Here is a 15,534-nt window from a genome sequence, read left to right as displayed (position 1 = left end):
TATTGATGGTGTGAAAGACAAGTGTGTAGGTGATTAGAGACCTACATGCATAGTGGATACGTGTTTGAATCAATCCATGTGTTAAGGCCTGTCTCAGTCCAATAGTACTTGGATACTGACTGAATGTTTTGAGTATTGCAAGGAGAGTGCCTGGATGAATTTATAAGTATTTGTTTTTTGGCGCAGTAAATACATTAGTACATGGTGCTGAATGAGTCACTGGAGAAGTATAAGGGAAGTGACAGGGTGTTTGCGGGAACTGTATGAATACTAACTGGGGTATTGAAGGTGTGAAAGACAAGTGTGTAGGTGGCTAGAGACCTGCATGCATAGTGGATAGACGTTTGAAACAGTCCATGGAGTAACACCTGGATCACTGCAAAACTACCTGAGTACTGACTGAATCATTAGAGTACTACAAAGAGAGTGACTGGGTGAATCTTTTTAAGTTTTGGGGTTTTGGCGCAGTGAATAGATTAGTACTTCGTGCCAAATGAATCAGTGGAGGTGTGCAATTGAAGTGACAGAGTGTTTATTGGAGTTTATAGATACTGACTGGGAAATTGAAGGTCTGAAAGACAATTGTGTTGGTAGTTAGAGGCCTCCATGCATAGTGGAAACACGTTTGAATCAATCCATGTGCTAAGGCCTGCCTCACTCCATTAGTACTTAGGTACTGACTGAATGATTAGACTATTGCAAGAAGCGTGCCTGGGTGAATTTATAAGTGTTTCAGTTTTGGCGCAGTGAATGCATTACTACATGGTGCTGAATAAGTCACTGGAAGAGTGCAAGGGGAGTGACAGGGTGTTTGCTGGAAGTACATGGATACTGACTGGGGAATTCAAGCTGTTAAAGACAAGTGTATAGTAGGTTAGAAGCCTGCATGCATTTATTTATTTATTTTTGGGTTTTATATAGCGCCTGAATCACCCCATACGGGGTATCTCTGCGCTGAGACAGCCATTGACCACCAAGCAAGTGAGATTAAAAAAGCTCTGTTTTCAGCAGTTTCCTGAAGACTAGGAAGTTGGTGCACTGACGTAGTTGTAGCGGGAGGAGATTCCAGTATCGTGGGGCAAGGTGAGAGAATGACTTCCCTCCCATCCGCGCCAGTTTGATACGGGGAGTGCATAAATATGCGAGATGGCTTGATCTTAACATTCTGGTAGGAGAATATCTGACTAATTTCAGAGTCAGGTAGCCGGGGCCTAAATTGTGTAAAGATTTAAAAACCATACAACAGATTTTGAATCTGATTCTCTTTCTAATAGGGAGCCAGTGAAGGTCATGGAGCAGAGGAGCTGAAGGGGTCCTGGGAAGCGCATTGTTGACCAAACGGGCTGCAGCGTTCTGAACAACCTGTAGTTTAGTTAAAGACTTTTCTTTGGCTGCAATCAATAGAGCATTGCAGTAATCCAATCTACTGATAATCAACGATTGAACAAGAGTTTTACGAGTAGTTAGAGGAAGAAAGGGACAAACCCTTCTCTGCATACTGGATAGACATTTGAAGCAGTCCATGTGGTAATGCATGGTTCACTGCATGAGTACCTGGGTACTGACTGAATCATTAGACTACTGCTAGGAAAGTGTCTGGGTAAAACTTTTAAGTTTTTCGGTTTTGGCGCTGTGAATAGATTACTACATGGTACTGGATCAGTCACTGGAGGAGTGCAAGATGAGTGACAGGGAGTTTATTGAAGTATATAGATACTGACTAGTTAATTGAAGAAGTGAAAGACAAGTGTGTAGGTGACTAGAGGCCTGCATGCATAGTGGATAGACGTTTAAACAGTCCATGAGCTAAGACCTCAGACACTGCATGATTACCTGGGTACTGACTGAATCATTACACTACTGCAAGGAGAGTGCCTGGGTTAATCTTTTTAAGTTTTTGTGTTTTGGTGCAGTGAATAGATTACTACATAGTGCCAGAGGAGTCAGTAGAGGTATGCAAGTGGACTGAAAGAGTGTTTACTGGAGTTTATAGATACTGATTGGTAATTGAAGAAGTGAAAGACAAGTGTGCAGGTGACTAGAGGCCTGCATGCATACTGGACAGACGTTTGAATCAATCCATGTGCTAAGGCCTGCCTCACTCCATTAGTACTTAGGTACTGACTGAATGATTAGACTATTGCAAGAAGAGTGCCCGGGTGAATTTATAAGTGTTTCAGTTTTGGCGAATAAGTCACTGGAAGAGTGCAAGGGGAGTGACAGGGTGTTTGCTGGAAGTATTGACTGGGGAATTCAAGCTGTTAAAGACAAGTGTATAGTAGGTTAGAAGCCTGCATGCATACTGGATAGACATTTGAAGCAGTCCATGTGGTAATGCATGGTTCACTGCATGAGTACCTGCGTACTGACTGAATCATTAAACTACTGCTAGGAGACTGCCAGGGTGAAACTTTTAAGTTTTTCAGATTTGGCCCAGTGAATATATTAGTACATGGTACTGAATCAGTCACTGGCGGAGTGCAAGATGAGTGACAGGGTGTTTATTGAAGTATATAGATACTGACTAGTTAATTGAAGAAGTGAAAGACAAGTGTGTAGGTGACTAGAGGCCTGCATGCATAGTGGATAGACATTTAAACAGTCCATGAGCTAAGACCTCAGACACTGCATGATTACCTGGGTACCGACTGAATCATTACACTACTGCAAGGAGAGTGCCTGGGTTAATCTTTTTAAGTTTTTGTGTTTTGGTGCAGTGTATTGATTACTACATAGTGCCAGATGAGTCAGTAGAGGTGTGCAAGTGGACTGAAAGAGTGTTTACTGGAGTTTATAGATACTGACTAGTTAATTGAAGAAGTGAAAGACAAGTGTGTAGGTGACGAGAGGCCTTCATGCCTACTGGACAGACGTTTGAAGCACTCCATGGGCTAAGGCGTGGGTCACTGCATGAGTACCTGGGTACTGACTGAATCATTAGAGTACTGCAAGGAGAGTGCCTGGATGAATCTTTTAAGTTTTTGGGTTTTGGCACAGTGAATAGATTAGTACATGGTGCTGAATGAGTCACTGGAGGTGTGCACGGGGAGTGACAGGGTGTTTATTGGAGTATATAGATACTGACTAGGTAAATGAAGGTGTGATAGACAATTGTGTAGGTGGTTAGAGGCCTGCATGCAAAGTGGATAGACATTTGAAGTAGTCCATGTGCTAAGGCCGGGTTCACTACATAAGTACCTGGGTACTGACTGAATCATTAGAGAACTACAAGGAGAGTGCCTCTGTGAATTTATAAGTGTTTGGCTTTTGGCGCAGTAAATGGATTAGTACATAGTGCTGAATGGGTCACTAGAGAAGTGTAAGGGGAGTGACAGGGTGTTTGCGGGAACTGTACAAATACTGCCTGGGATATTGAAGGTGTGAAAGACAAGTGTGTAGGTGGTTAGAGGCCTGCATGCATACTAGACAGACATTTGAAGCACTCCATGATCTAAGGCCTGGGTCACTGCATGAGTACCTGAGTATTGACTGAATCATTAGAGTACTGCAAGGAGAGTGCCTGGATGAATCTTTTAAGTTTTTGGGTTTTGGCGCGGTGAATAGATTAGTACATGGTGCTGGATAAATCACTGGAGGTATGCAAGGGGAGTGACAGGGTGTTTATTGGAGTATATATATACTAATTGGGCAATTGAAGGTGTGAAAGACAATTGAGTAGGTGATTAGAGGCAAGCATGCATAGTGGATAGACGTTTGAAGTAGTCCATGTGCTAAGTCCGGGTTCACTACATAAGTACCTGGGTACTGACTGAATCATTAGAGTACTACAAGGAGAGTGCCTCGGTGAATTTATAAGTGGTTGGGTTTTGGTGCAGTCAATGGATTAGTACATGGTGCTTAATGGGTCACTAGAGGAGTGCAAGGGGAGTGACAGGATGTTTCCTGCGAGTGTATGGATAATGACTGGGGAATTGCAGGTATGAAAGACAAGTGTGTAAATGGTTAGAAGACTGCCTGCATAGTGGATAGGGGTTTGAAGGAGTCCATGTGCTAAGGCCTGGTCACTGAATGAGTACTTGGGTACTGACTGAATAATTAGAGTACTGCAAGGACAGTGCCTGGATGAATTTATAAGTGGTTGGGTTTTCGCACAGTGAATGGATTAGTACATGGTGCTGAATGGATCAGTAGAGTAGTGCAAGGGCAGTGACAGGGTGTTTCCTGGAAGTGTATGGATATTGACTGGGGAATTGAAGGTATGAAAGACAAGTGTGTAGATGGTTAAAGGACTGCATACATAGTGTATAGGCGTTTGAATCAATCCATGTGCTAAGGCCTGCCTCACTCCATTACTACTTGGATATTAACTAAATGTTTACAGTATTGCAAGGAGAGTTCCTGGGTGAATACATAAGCAATGACTGGCTTCTAATTCTACCAAAACTTGAGAACAGGGAAGGTTTTTAAGCAGTTATGTGTATGCAAAGATATGAAGTACCCAAATGCTTCTCTCACAATGGTTCCCAAATGCACACAGACTCACAGTGTGATTCTAGACAAGCAACACTATCCCTTGGACTTTACCAAAACTCATTCACTACTCTGGAAGGAGTAAGGGAACTGCACAAAATCTACATATTTCAGTACTGCACTTTAGTGTCAAAGCCTGACTCATTGTATCAATGCATAAGCAATGACTGGCTTCTAATACTACTAAAACTTGACAACATGACAGTGTGAGAAGTTGGCCTGGTATATGCTGGTCACTAGTTATAGTGGCCACCTTGCACCAGTCCAATTCGACTCTTATGGTAGATAGGTTTAAGACAACCTTTTAAAGAAAGCTATCCTAGTGGTAGCTGTGGAGAGCAGCCTTCAGGCTAAGTCTCTGAGGAATGTAAAGCAGCTTGTTTTACCTTATCATCTCTTGAATTACCAAATGAAAGAACACCACACAAGTATATATATCAAATATATATGTATTTATTTCTAGACACACTCTACTAATCTCTTTATGAGATTAGAAGCCAGGAACACATTCAAATATCAACATTTCACAATAAGTTAAGCACAAATATGGCTGGAGCCCTAGGGGCGTACCAGACCATATACTAAAAAAATGGATTAAGAATGTCGACTTGCAAAATGACAAGGCCTAGGGCCTGTAGAATTGCTGGGGCTTCACTGCTGCAGTGAAAGCAGGTAAGTAACAGGCCCACGGGACACGCGTGCAGTGTGTGAACACAGCCGCGGGTTCCCTATTGATTACAATGGAGCAAGTCGCGGTTTGATTTTTAAAGTTTAAGGGTACTTCGAGGAAGTCTACAAGCAAGCCACTTACAAGGTAAGTATTTCGAGGGCCAACACACACTAGGGCACTGGAGTGCACGAATTACCTCACCCAGGGAGGCCGGGGGCATAGGTGTCTTTTGGTGTCGGATCACGTCGCTGTTTTCTATGGAGACCAAAGAAGACTTGCTGCTTGCGTCGACTGAGGAAGTGTCCAGTGGAATCCAAGGGTGGATTCAAGATGGAGATGACCTGAAAATTGAAGGGACAGTGTTCAAAGTCACTTGCCAGTGACCAGTGGCCAGGAAGATGGCTGACCACAGATGTCGGGTGATTTCAGGTCACCGATGGTGTTTTGACTCTTCGCTCACGAGGTCCAGGAGCAATTGACGATGACCAGCAGCTGGAATTGGAGTATGCCACAACGTCTACAGCTGACTGCAGTGTCAGCAACCGGATTGGAGCCAAGAAGCCTTGGCAACTGCAAGTCTTGTAAAAAGTGAAGATTGTGTTGCAGACCAGCAAGGTCTGAGGGATTCACCCACCAAGGGTGAGTGAGGGCAGGCCTGGAGCAACCAGGGAAGCCCTTTGAATTGATAAGAAAGTCTTCGGGGGACCCACAAGCCAATGGGCAAGTGATCGCGAAGACGCCTCTTGAGGAAATACTTTACAAGAGCCCGTGGTCACTCGGGATGGGGTAGGCCTCTGATTTTCGCAGCAAAATGTGCTGGAGGCTTGGGCCACAAATGGTCTAAAGCACAAGTTCATAGAATGTCGTGAAGGGGTTGCACTTGACAATAGTGCTCGGTACCCAGATATTGCTATTCCTCGTCACTCGGGGGGTCCACTTACCACAGCTTTGCTGGGGACTCACAATGGCCCTTGAGAAGTCAGGAAATCTACTTCTGGGGCTGCAGGAACTTCGAACTCCGGCGGGAGTGGGAAAGTTTGTGACTGTTGATTAAGGTTTTTGGTGCCTGCCAAGCAGACGAGTCACTCCTTGACTCCAAGGGAGATTCTTCTGTCTTCCAAAGGTAGTGGAACGTCAAAGGGCCAGGATTCTTCTTTGTAGAGCATTATCCAGTGTTATCTACTTTGCAATGGCAAGGCTTGCTATCTTATACTAAAGATAGGGGAGGGACTAGCTCTATGACCACTCCTCTGGGAGGGTCAGGGTAGGGGGTGGTTACAACAACTTCCCTTTGTCCAGTTTCACGCCAGAGCAGGGACAGGTAGCCCCTGAACCGGTTTGAGCTGGCATATGCACAGAGGAGCCTACTGCTCCCCCAGTGCAGAACTTCAAAGCACTCTAGAAGTGCACCCACCCAGCTCCAATACACTAAATCCTGTCTGGAAGGTGGTGACACCTCCCTGTGACAGGATGCCTATTGTTTGGCTTCCTCCACTGCGAGTTTCAGTCAGCAGCAGGAGGGCAGCCCACTGCCTGTGCTGGTGGCATCCATTTTGTGATGCCAGGGCTCTTTCAGATTTCTGTCGTTTTAGTACAGTTGGTACATGTCGTCCCCTCTAGAAGGATGGGATCATACTCCCACACCAGTTACTGGTGTGGGGGTATGATTCCAAGTTGTTTGACACCAAAAACGACATGTTTTGATGCAGTCATTCCAAAGTTAGCATTTACCGTTGGGTTATAATGCACTTAAGAGTATATGGTTTAACCGCATCCACAAACAGCCACAGAGAATAGACTCTGCCACCTGCAGAGGGGTCTTGCTCATGCAGAGGCACCCCCTCACATAGTAAACCAAGCACCCTGCCCTCAGGATTGATAGGGCCTGCCATAGGGGTGGCTGATAGGTTTATATGTGTGTGTATGGTGAGATATAGGAACCTATACCTCTGTGAGGAGTGCTAACACTACCTCACCCAGGCTGCAGTAGCAGGCCTGTGGTGTCAGATTGAGTCTGCTTCGCAGGGGTGGCATAATACATGCTGCAGCCCCTGGTAGGCCTGTGAAGTACCAATGCCCTAGGTACCTAAGGTACCATATACTAGGGGCTCATAAGGTACAACAGTATCCAATCACTAGTGCATCTAATATGCACACCAAGTCGTTTAGAGAGAACAGAGAGACTGGGCCCTGATTAGCAGGGACCCAGCCAGACTATAGCCAGAAACCAGTGTATACAGCAGAAAAAATGTGGGGGCAACATAAGTGCAGATCCTACTCTCCTACACAACCCCCCCCCCCCAAACGCAGGGACATTAAACTAACCTTGACCAGTTGAGTCTTTATGTTCTAAGTGGAAATAGCTTGAGAGTCTATCTGCATTGGCATGTTGGGTCCCAGGTCTATGTTCCACTGTATAGTCCATCCCCTGTAGGAAAATGGACCACCTGAGCAATTTAGGATTTTCACCTTTCATCTGTTTGAGCCATAGGAGGGGCTTGTGATCAGTCTGAACTATGAAGTGAGTGCCAAACAAGTATGGCCTCAGCTTCTTCAGGGCCCATACCACAACAAAGGCCTCCCTCTCTATAGCTGACCAACGTTTCTCTCTAGGGGTCAGCCTTCTGCTTATGAAAGCTACTGGCTGGTCTTGACCTTCATCATTAAGTTGAGACAATACAGCTCCCACACCCAGCTCTGAAGCATCTGTTTGGACAATGAACTTCTTTTTGTAATCTGGACTCTGCAAGTTGGGGGCAGTGCACATTGCCTGCTTGAGGTCATCAAATGCCTTTTGACAGCTAGCTGTCCACTGAACCTTTTTTGGCATTTTCTTAGAGGTCAGATCATTTAAGGGGGTCACTATAGATCCATATTCCTTAACAAACCTCCTATAGTACCCAGTCAGGCCTAAAAAAGCTCTAACCTGTGTCTGGGTTGTTGGAGCTACCCATTCCATTATGGTTTGGATTTTGCTCTGCAATGGTTGAACCTGGCCTCCACCTACAAGGTGGCCCAGGTACACAACATGACTGTGCCCTATCTGGCACTTAGTGGCCTTGATAGTGAGGCCTGCTTTTTGCAGGGCCTCCAAAACATTCCTGAGGTGGACCAGGTGATCCTGCCAGGTGGAACTAAAGACAGCAATATTATCAAGATTAGCTGAGCAATACGTTTCCATACCAGTCAGAACTTTATTCACCAACCTCTGAAAAGTAGCAGGTGCATTTTTCAAACCAAAGAGCATTACCACAAAGTGATAGTGCCCACCAGGGGTTGAGAATGCTGTTTTGGCCTTGGCATCATCAGCTAACTTGATTTGCCAGTAGCCAGCTGTTAGATCAAATGTACTAAGATATTTGGCTGAGGCCAAAGTGTCTATAAGTTCATCTGCCCTGGGAATTGGATAGGCATCAGTCCTGGTGACTGCATTGAGGCCTCTGTAGTCAACACAAAACCTCATTTCTTTCTTACCGCCCTGGGTATGAGGTTTAGGTACAAGGACTACTGGGCTAGCCCAAGAGCTTTCTGAAGGCTCAATAACACCTAGTTCCAACATTTTCTGGACTTCAGTCCTGATACAGTCCCTGACATGGTCAGGTTGCCTGTAGATGTTACTCTTTACAGGCAGACTGTCTTCAGTGTCCACCTCGTGGGTGCACCAGGAAGTCTGACTTGGGGTCAGGCTAAACATATGTCTAAACTGTTGCAGAACTTGTCTGTATTCAGTTTGCTGATGCTCAGGGAGGCTGCTTGCCAAAGCAACACCATCAACTAACCCATCATCAGGGTTCTGTGAGAGCAGGTGAGGGAGAGGGTCACCCTCCTCCTCCTGGTCCTCATCAGTTGCCATGAGCAAGCCCATGTCAGCCCTGTCTACATATGGATTAAGTCTGTTGACATGGAGCACCCTAAGGGGGCTTCTGGGAGTTCCCAAATTCACCAAGTAGGTGACTTCTCCCTTTTTCCCAACAATTGTATGGGGGCCACTCCATTTGTCCTGGAGAGCTTCTGGGGCCACAGGCTCCAACACCTACACTTTCTGGCCTGGCTGATAAACAGTCAGGACAGCCTTTTGGTCATGCCAAGCTTTTTGTAATTCTTGGCTAGCCTCAAGGTTTTTAGTTGCCTTCTTCATGTACTCTGCCATCCGGGAGCGGAGACCAAGTACATAGTCCATCACATCCTGTTTGGGAGGTTTGAGAGGTAACTCCCATCCCTCCTTCACCAAACATAATGGGCCTCTGACAGGGTGCCCAAACAGAAGTTCAAAAGGGCTGTAGCCAACCCCTTTCTGTGGGACCTCCCTGTATGCAAACAGAAGGAAGGGAAGTAAAAGGTCCCATTTTCGTCTAAGCTTTTCTGGGAGGACTTTAATCATTCCCTTTAGGGTTTTGTTGAACCTTTCAACTAACCCATTGCATTGTGGGTGATAGGGAGTAGTGAATTTGTAGTTTACACCACACTCCTTCCACATTGCTTTTAGATACCCTGACATGAAGTTGGTACCTCTGTCAGATATAACCTCCTTAGGGAAACCCACTCTGGAGAAGACTCCAAAGAGGGCTCTTGCCACTACAGGGGCTGTAGTGGTCCTGAGGGGAATGGCTTCTGGGTACCTGGTGGCATGATCTACTACCACCAGTATAAATCTGTGCCCAGATGCAGTTGGAGGGTCAAGGGGACCAACAATGTCAATCACTACCCTTTCAAAGGGAACCCCCACCAAAGGTAGTGGTATCAAGGCGGCCTTTGTTGTGCCACCTGACTTGTCAATGGCTTGGCAAGTGACACAGGAGCGACAAAACTCCTTGGTGTCCTCTGACATGTGTGGCCAATGAAAATGTGGAACAAGCCTGTCCCAGGTCTTGTTTTGGCCCAAGTGTCCTACCAATGGGATATCATGTGCTAGGGTCAAGAGGAACCCCCTAAACTTCTGAGGTATTACCAACCTCTTTATGGCTCCAGGGGTAGGATCTCTAGCCTCAGAATATAGGAGTCCCTCATCCCAATAAACTTTATGGGACCCACTAGCACTCCCAGCAGCCTCAGCAGCAGCTTGCTGTCTGAGGGGTTCAAGAGAGGGACAGCACTGTTGCTCCTTACTCAGATCTTCCCTGGAAGGTCCCCCTGCCCCCAAGAACTCAACCTGACCAGGCTCACGTTCCTCTGGGGCATTTCCTTCTTTAGGCTCTACTTCTCCTCCCTCAGGAGGGGAATCTGAGATCTGAGACAGAGGGGAAGGCACAGCCTTAACCCAACTGCTTCTCCTCTTGGGTAGCATCTGGTCCATAGTTTCAGGATCCAGAGCTGGTTCAGCTTTATGCATTTTGGCCTGTGATCTGGTCACAGCAAACACCTCTGCAGGTATGCCTAACATCTCAGCATGAGTCCATAATTCCACTTCAGACCAGGCTGAAGTCTCCAGATCATTGCCCAACAAACATTTGACAGGGAGGTCTGCACTGACTACTACCTTTTTGAGGCCAGTTACCCCTCCCCAGGAGAAATTCACCACTGCCAGACTATGGTTGGTCCTGACATTGCTTGCATTGGTAAACTGGTACATTTCACCCAGGATAATCTGTGCAGGGTCCACTAGATCCTCTGCCACCATGGTGACACTAGCACCTGTGTCCCTGAATGCCAAAGCCTGTTTGCCATTTATGATAGGCTGCTATTTGTACTTGCCCAGATTACTGGGGCTTACTAGGAAGGACATATCAAGGTCTCCCTCACAAACTAACAATGCCTGTGTTGGCACTCTGACTAGGCCAGAGTCCACATCAGAACCTAGGGTCAACCCTACTACACCCTTATTCTGATTACCACCTCCACCAATTACTGCACTAGGGGGAACAGTTGCCTTAGGGGCTGGAGTGGTGGTGGCTTGGTCTTTGGACTTAGTACAATCAGAAGTCCAGTGCCCTTCCTGTTTACATAATTTGCACCAGGGCTTCTTTTGCCCTTTTCCCTTTGTAGACTGTGAATCCCCACCAGATGCAGATTTTTGGGGCCCTTGTGAAGACTTCTGGTTTTTTGCCTTATCCCCACCTTTATCTGAGCCTTTAGGATCCTGCTTCTTAGTGTCACCCCCTTGGTTCTGGGTTTTCTGCCTCACCCTGGTTCTGACCCATTTGTCTGCCTTCTTTCCCAAGTCTTGGGGAGAGGTCAGATCAGAGTCCACCAGGTACTGATGCAACAACTGGTTTTGGCAATTATTAAGGATCTGTTCTCTCATCATGAGATTATACAATCCATTAAAATCAGTAACTCTACTACCAACCAGCCAACCTTCTAGAGCCTTGGTTGCACAATCAACAAAGTCAGTCCAATCCTGAGTCTGTGCTTTCTGGGTATCTCTGAACTTCAACCTGTACTGTTCAGTGGTTAAGCCAAACCCATCTATTAATGCACTCTTCAGGGCTTCATAGTCATAAGCATCCTCTTCTCTAACAGTGAGGAGCTTTTCTCTACCTTTATCTGAAAAGGAGAGCCACAAGATTGCTGCCCACTGTTTCTGGGGGACCTGTTGAACTTTACAGGCCCTCTCCATAGCAGTTATCCATTTGTGGATATCATCCCCACTCTGGTAGGGAGGAACAACCTTGGACAGTTTCCTATGGTCTGGAATGTAATATCTGCCTCTAGGGACACTGTTGCTGCCACCAGGGGTATCTAACCCCTCTTTTCTAGAAGCTCTCTGGAGCTCAAAGGCTTCTCTATCTAAGGCCAATTGCTTGGTTCTGAGGGCAAGCCTAGCTTCCTCATACTGCAGCATCTTGTACCTTCTTTCAGAGGAGGTCTCTCTATGTAAGTATGAGTTCCTCTGATGGATAGAATCCTTGTCAGAGTGATATGAGAGGTTAGATTCCCTTGAAGGGGACCTATGACTTTCTTCCACTCTTTCAACTCTCTTAGGGAGAATTCCTCTGTCCTGTTCAGACCTTTTTGGGTCTGGCCCTTCAATCACAGACTCTAGGTCATCTTGATTTTCATCATCAGACCCAGAGACTATGGCTGACCCACCCCCTGATCCAGATCTACCAGCTTCTAGAGCCAGCCTAAGATCATCTCCTACAAGTAGATTTATCAGGTGTAGTGTGGAGGGACTCTGTCCTAATCCCAGGTGTCTTGCAACACACATGGCCTTCAAGTCAAAGAAGGTCATGTCCTTATACTGGGGTTGGGAGGACCCACTGGCTCCATCCCTTAAGGACATTCTAGTGTTATGCAGTGTTGCACTACCTGCACTAGTTTGTGGCCTACTGATCCTAGCTTGAGCTGTAGCAAGGGTGTGCTATCCCTTCACAAACAACTCTAAGTTCAGTAGAACTTATTGATACTAAGCTTGACTTTTATATGTACCTTGAGTAACTTTAGTGTTTTTCAGTTAGTAATTCAAATAGAGATTTTCTGGTAAAACAATGGCAAGCTGGAATCCCACACGCTGCCCACCAATGTGAGAAGTTAGCCTTGCATATGCTGGTCTCTAGTTAAAGAAAGCTATCCTAGTGGTAGCTGTGGAGAGCAGCCCCCAGTCTAAGTATCTGAGGAATGTAAAGCAGCTTGTTTTACCTTATAATCTCTTGAATTACCAAATTAAAGGACACCACACAGGTATATATATCAAATATATATGTATTTATTTCTAGACACACTCTACTAATCTCTTTATGAGATTAGAAGCCAGGAACACATTCAAATATCAACGTTTCACAATAAGTTAAGCATAAATATGGCTGGAGCCCTAGGGGCGTACCAGACCATATACTAAAAAAATGGGTTAAGAATGTCGACTTGCAAAATGACAAGGCCTAGAGCCTGTAGAATCTCTGGGGCTTCACTGCTGCAGTGAAAGCAGGTAAGTAACGCGGGAGACGCATGCAGTGTGCGAACACAGCCGCGGGTTCCCTATTGATTACAATGGAGCAAGTCGCGGTTTGATTTTTAAAGTTTAAGGGTACTTCAAGGAAGTCTACAAGCAAGCCACTTACAAGGTAAGTATTTCGAGGGCCAACACACACTAGGGCACCGGAGTGCACGAGTTACCTCACCCAGGGAGGCCGGGTGCATAGGTGTCTTTTGGTGTCGGGTCGGTCACTGTTTTCTATGGAGACCAAAGAAGACTTGCTGCTTGTGTCGACTGAAGAAGTGTCCGGGGGAATCCAAGGGTGGATTCAAGATGGAGATGACCTGAAAATTGAAGGGACAGTGTTCAAAGTCACTTGCCAGTGACCAGTGGCCAGGAAGATGGCTGACCACAGATGTCGGGTGATTTCAGGTCATCGATGGTGTTTTGACTCTTCGCTCACGAGGTCTAGGAGCAATTGACAATGACCAGCAGCTGGATTTAAAGTGTCCCACAACGTCTGCAGCTGACTGCAGTTTCAGCAACCGGATTGGAGCCAGCAAGCCTTGGCAACTGCAAGTCTTGTGAAACGTGAAGAATGTCAGCGTTGCAGACCAGCAAGGTCTGAGGGACTGCCCCAGCAAGGGTGAGTGAGGGAAGTCCTGGTTCAACCAGGGGAGCCTTTTGAATTGATAAGAAAGTCTTCGGGGGACCCACAAGCCAACAGGCAAGTGATCGCGAAGATGCCTCTTGAGGAAATGCTTTACAGAAGCCCACGGTCACTCGGGATGGGGTAGGCCTCTCATTTTCACTGCAAAATCTGCTGGAAGCTTGGGCCACAAATGGTCCAAAGCACAAGTTCATAGAACATCGTGAAGGGGTTGCACTTGACAATAGTGCATGGTACCCGGGTATCTCTGTTCCTCGTCACTCGTGGGGTCCACTCACCACAGCTTTGCTGGGGACTCACAATGGCCATGAAGAAGTCAGGAAATCTACTTCTGGGGCTGCAGGGACTTCGAACTCCAGCGGGAGTGGGAATGTTTGCGACCGTTGATTAAGGATTTTGGTGCCTGCCAAGCAGGGGAGTCACTCCTTGACTCCAAAGGTAGTGGAACATCGAAAGGCCAGGATTCTTCTTTGTAGAGCATCATCCAGGGTTATCTACTTTGCAATGGCAAGGTTTGCTATCCTATACTAAAGATAGGGGAGGGACTAGCTCTATGACCACTCCTATGGGAGGGTCAGGGTGGGGGTGGTTACACCCACTTCCCTTTGTCCAGTTTCGCACCAGAGCAGGGACAGGTAGCCCCTGAACCGGTTTGAGCTGGCATATGCACAGAGGAGCCTACTGCTCCCCCAGTGCAGGACTTCAAAGCACTCTAGAAGTGCACCCACCCAGCTCCAATACACTAAATCCTGTCTGGAAGGTGGTGACACCTCCCTGCGACAGGATGCCTATTGTTGGGCTTCCTCCACTGCGAGTTTCAGTCAGCAGCAGGAGGGCAGCCCAGTGTCTGTGCTGGTGGCATCCATTTTGTGATGCCAGGGCTCTTTCAGATTTCTGTCGTTTTAGTACAGTTGGTACGTGTCGTCCCCTCTAGAAGGGTGGGATCATACTCCCACACCAGTTACTGGTGTGGGGGTATGATTCCAAGTTGTTTGACACCAATCACGACATGTTTTGATACAGTCATTCCAAAGTTAGCATTTACCGTTGGGTTACAATGCACTTAAGAGTATATGGTTTAACCGCATCCACAAACAGCCCCAGAGAATAGACTCTGCCAGCTGCAGAGGGGTCCTGCTCATGCAGAGGCACCCCCTCACATTGTAAACCAAGCACCCTGCCCTCTGGATTGATAGGGCCTGCCATAGGGGTGGCTGATAGGTTTATATGTGTGTGTATGGTGAGATATAGGAACCTATACCTCTGTGAGGAGTGCTAACACTACCTCACCCAGGCTGCAGTAGCAGGCCTGTGGTGTCAGATTGAGTCTTCTTCCCAGGGGTGGCATAATACATGCTGCAGCCCCTGGTAGGCCTGTGAAGTACAAATGCCCTAGGTACCTAAGGCACCATATACTAGGGGCTCATAAGGTACCACAGTATCCAATCACTAGTGCATCTAATATGTACACCAAGTCGTTTAGAGAGAACAGAGAGACTGGGGCCCTGATTAGCAGGGACCCAGCCAGACTATGGCCAGAAACCAGTCTATACATCAGAAAAACAGTGGGGGCAACATAAGTGCAGATCCTACTCTCCTACAGACAGGTTTTAAAACAGTTATCTGTCAGCAAATATATGATGTTAACAAATGCTTCTCTCACAATGGTTACCAAAATGCACACAGACTCACAGTGTAATTCTAGAGAAGCAACACTATCCCTAGGAGTTTACCAAAACTCATTCACTACTGTGGAAGGGGTAAGGGGACTGCACACAATCTACATATTTCAGAACTGCACTTTAGTGTTGTAGGAGAGTGGCATCGACTGCATAGTTGCCCCCAACTTTT

Source organism: Triturus cristatus, chromosome 3_1 (genome assembly GCF_964204655.1).
Source record: "Triturus cristatus chromosome 3_1, aTriCri1.1, whole genome shotgun sequence".
In the NCBI taxonomy this organism is placed as follows: Eukaryota; Metazoa; Chordata; class Amphibia; order Caudata; family Salamandridae; genus Triturus; species Triturus cristatus.
This window is presented reverse-complemented; position numbering follows the sequence as displayed.